The sequence below is a fragment of the Triticum aestivum genome, chromosome 4D (assembly GCF_018294505.1).
Source record: "Triticum aestivum cultivar Chinese Spring chromosome 4D, IWGSC CS RefSeq v2.1, whole genome shotgun sequence".
NCBI lineage: Eukaryota > Viridiplantae > Streptophyta > Magnoliopsida > Poales > Poaceae > Triticum > Triticum aestivum.
This window is the reverse complement of record NC_057805.1, coordinates 515,063,781-515,068,103: the sequence shown is the minus strand read 5'-3', so window position 1 is coordinate 515,068,103 and position 4,323 is coordinate 515,063,781.

The following is a 4,323-nucleotide window of genomic DNA, read 5'->3' as shown; positions in this document are numbered from 1 at the left end:
ATTAGCATTAATCTGGCAGTCATGTGTGTCCCTCAAAAGTTACTGTTAGGCTTCTTTGCTGCATGTTGATTAGTCCTGTTACTATTATTCCTGTTACAACATGAAAAAGTTGATTGGTTAATCTCAGTGTCCAGCCACAGTATAGATCCTTGCTCAAGTCGCCTCATGTCCAGCTGTTGGGGATCGTAGCAGAATTTTAAAATTTCCTACGCATCACCAAGATCCATCTATGGAGTATACTAGCAACGAGGGGAAAGGAGTGCATCTACATACCCTTGTAGATCGCGAGCGGAAGCGTTCCAATGAACGGGGTTGATGGAGTCGTACTCGCCGTGATCCAAATCACCGATGACCGAGTGCCGAACGGACGGCACCTCCGCGTTCAACACACGTACGGAGCAGCGACGTCTCCTCCTTCTTGATCCAGCAAGGGGGAAGGAGAGGTTGATGGAGATCCAGCAGCACGATGGCGTGGTGGTGGAAGTAGCTGGAATCTCGGCAGGGCTTCGTCAAGCTTCTGCGAGAGGGAGAGGTGTTGCAGGGGAAGAGGGAGGCGCCAGGGGCTGTGGTGTTGCTGCCCTCCCTCCCCCACTATTTATAGGACCCCTGGAGGGGGGGCGCCGGCCCTGGAACCCATCTGCATGGGGGGGCGGCGGCCAAGGGGGAAGGGGGTGGCTTCCCCCCCCCCCCAAGCCAAGTGGGGCGCTCCCCACCCCTAGGGTTTCCAACCCTAGGCACAGGGGGAGGCCCAGGGGGGGCGCCCCAGCCCACTAAGGGCTGGTTACCTTCCCACTTCAGCCCATGGGGCCCTCCGGGATAGGTGGCCCCACCCAGTGGACCCCCGGGACCTTTCCGGTGGTCCCGGTACAATACCGATAACCCCCGAAACTTTTCCGGTGGCCGAAACTGGACTTCCTATATATAATTCTTCACCTCCGGACCATTTCGAAACTCCTCGTGACGTCCGGGATCTCATCCGGGACTCCAAACAACTTTCGGGTTTCCGCATACTAATATCTCTACAACCCTAGCGTCACCGAACCTTAAGTGTGTAGACCCTACGGGTTCGGGAGACATGCAGACATGACCGAGACGCCTCTCCGGTCAATAACCAACAGCGGGATCTGGATACTCATGTTGGCTCCCACATGTTCCACGATGATCTCATCGGATGAACCACGATGTCGAGGATTCAATCAATCCCGTATACAATTCCCTTTGTCAAACGGTATGTTACTTGCCCGAGATTCGATCGTCGGTATCCCAATACCTTGTTCAATCTCGTTACCGGCAAGTCTCTTTACTCGTACCGTAATGCATGATCCCGTGGCTAACTCCTTAGTCACACTGAGCTCATTATGATGATGCATTACCGAGTGGGCCCAGAGATACCAGTCCGTCATACGGAGTGACAAATCCCAGTCTCGATCCGTGCCAACTCAACAGACACTTTCGGAGATACCCGTAGTGTACCTTTATAGTCACCCAGTTACGTTGTGACGTTTGGCACACCCAAAGCACTCCTACGGTATCCGGGAGTTGCACGATCTCATGGTCTAAGGAAAAGATACTTGACATTGGAAAAGCTCTAGCAAACGAACTACACGATCTTTGAGCTATGCTTAGGATTGGGTCTTGTCCATCACATCATTCTCCTAATGATGTGATCCCGTTATCAATGACATCCAATGTCCATAGTCAGGAAACCATGACTATCTGTTGATCAACGAGCTAGTCAACTAGAGGCTTACTAGGGACACGTTGTGGTCTATGTATTCACACATGTATTACGATTTCCGGATAACACAATTATAGCATGAACAATAGACAATTATCATGAACAAAGAAATATAATAATAACCATTTATTATTGCCTCTAGGGCATATTTCCAACAGTCTCCCACTTGCACTAGAGTCAATAATCTAGTTACATTGTGATGAATCGAACACCCATAGCGTCCTGGTGTTGATCATGTTTTGCTCTAGGGAGAGGTTTAGTCAACGGATCTGCTACATTCAGGTCCGTATGTACTTTACAAATATCTATGTCTCCATTTTGAACACTTTCACGAATGGAGTTGAAGCGACGCTTGATATGCCTGGTCTTCCTGTGATGGGCTCCTTGGCAAGGGCAATAGCTCCAGTGTTATCACAGAAGAGAGTCATCGGGCCTGACGCATTGGGAATCACCCCTAGGTCAGTAATGAACTCCTTCATCCAGATTGCTTCTTGCGCTACCTCAGAGGCTGCCATGTACTCCGCTTCACATGTAGATCCCGCCACGATGCTTTGCTTGCAACTACACCAGCTTACTGCTCCTCCATTCAAAATATACACGTATCCGGTTTGTGACTTCGAGTCATCCAGATCTGTGTCGAAGCTAGTGTCGACGTAACCCTTTACGACGAGCTCTTCGTCACCTCCATAAACGAGAAACATATCCTTAGTCCTCTTCAGGTACTTCAGGATATTCTTGACCGCTGTCCAGTGTTCCATGCCGGGATTACTTTGGTACCTTCCTACCAAACTTACGGCAAGGTTTACATCAGGTCTGGTACACAGCATGGCATACATAATAGACCCTATGGCCGAGGCATAGGGGACGACACTCATCTTTTCTCTATCTTCTGCCGTGGTCGGGCATTGAGCCGTGCTCAATTGCACACCTTGCAATACAGGCAAGAACCCCTTCTTGGACTGATCCATATTGAACTTCTTCAATATCTTGTCAAGGTACGTACTTTGTGAAAGACCAATGAGGCGTATTGATCTATCTCTATAGATCTTGATGCCTAATATATAAGCAGCTTCTCCAAGGTCCTTCATTGAAAAACACTGATTCAAATAGGCCTTTATACTTTCCAAGAATTCTATATCATTTCCCATCAATAGTATGTCATCCACATATAATAAGAGAAATGCTACAGAGCTCCCACTCACTTTCTTGTAAACACAGACTTCTCCATAAGTCCGTGTAAACCCAAACGCTTTGATCATCTCATCAAAACGAATGTTCCAACTCCGAGATGCTTGCACCAGCCCATAGATGGAGCGCTGGAGCTTGCATACCTTGTTAGCATTCTTAGGATCGACAAAACCTTCCGGCTGCATCATATACAATTCTTCCTTAAGAAAGCCGTTTAAATGCCGTTTTGACGTCCATTTGCCATATCTCATAATCGTAGAATGCGGCAATTGCTAACATGATTCGAACGGACTTCAGCTTCGCTACGGGTGAGAAAGTCTCATCGTAGTCAACCCCTTGAACTTGTCGATAACCCTTAGCGACAAGTCGAGCCTTATAGATGGTCACATTACCATCTGTGTCTGTCTTCTTCTTAAAGATCCATTTATTTTCTATGGCTCGCCGATCATCGGGCAAGTCAGTCAAAGTCCATACTTCGTTTTCATACATGGATCCTATCTCGGATTTCATGGCTTCTAGCCATTTGTCGGAATCCGGGCCCGCCATCGCTTCTTCATAGTTCGAAGGTTCACCGTTGTCTAACAACATGATTTCCAGGACAGGGTTGCCGTACCACTCTGGTGCGGAACGTGTCCTTGTGGACCTACGAAGTTCAGCAGTAACTTGATCCGAAGCTTCATGATCATCATCATTAACTTCCTACCCAGTCGGTGTAGGCACCACATGAACATCTTCCCCCGCTGCGCTACTTTCCGGTTCGGAAGGGGTGACTATCACCTCATCAAGTTCCACTTTCCTCCCACTCAATTCTTTCGAGAGAAACTCTTTCTCCAGAAAGGACCCATTCTTGGCAACAAAGATCTTGCCTTCGGATCTGAGGTAGAAGGTATACCCAATAGTTTCCTTAGGGTATCCTATGAAGACGCATTTTTCCGACTTGGGTTCGAGCTTTTCAGGTTGAAGTTTCTTGACAAAAGCATCGCATCCCCAAACTTTTAGAAACGACAGCTTAGGTTTCTTCCCAAACCATAATTCATACGGTGTCGTCTCAACAGATTTCGACGGAGCCCTATTTAAAGTGAATGCGGCAGTCTCTAAAGCATAGCCCCAAAATGAGAGCGGTAGATCGGTAAGAGACATCATAGATCGCACCATATCCAATAGAGTGCGATTACGACGTTCGGACACACCGTTTCGCTGAGGTGTTCCAGGCGGCGTGAGTTGTGAAACGATTCCACATTTCCTTAAGTGCGTACCAAATTCGTGACTTAAATATTCTCCACCACGATCTGATCGTAAGAACTTTATTTTCCTGTCACGTTGATTCTCAACCTCACTCTGAAATTCCTTGAACTTTTCAAAGGTTTCAGACTTGTGTTTCATTAGGTAGACATACC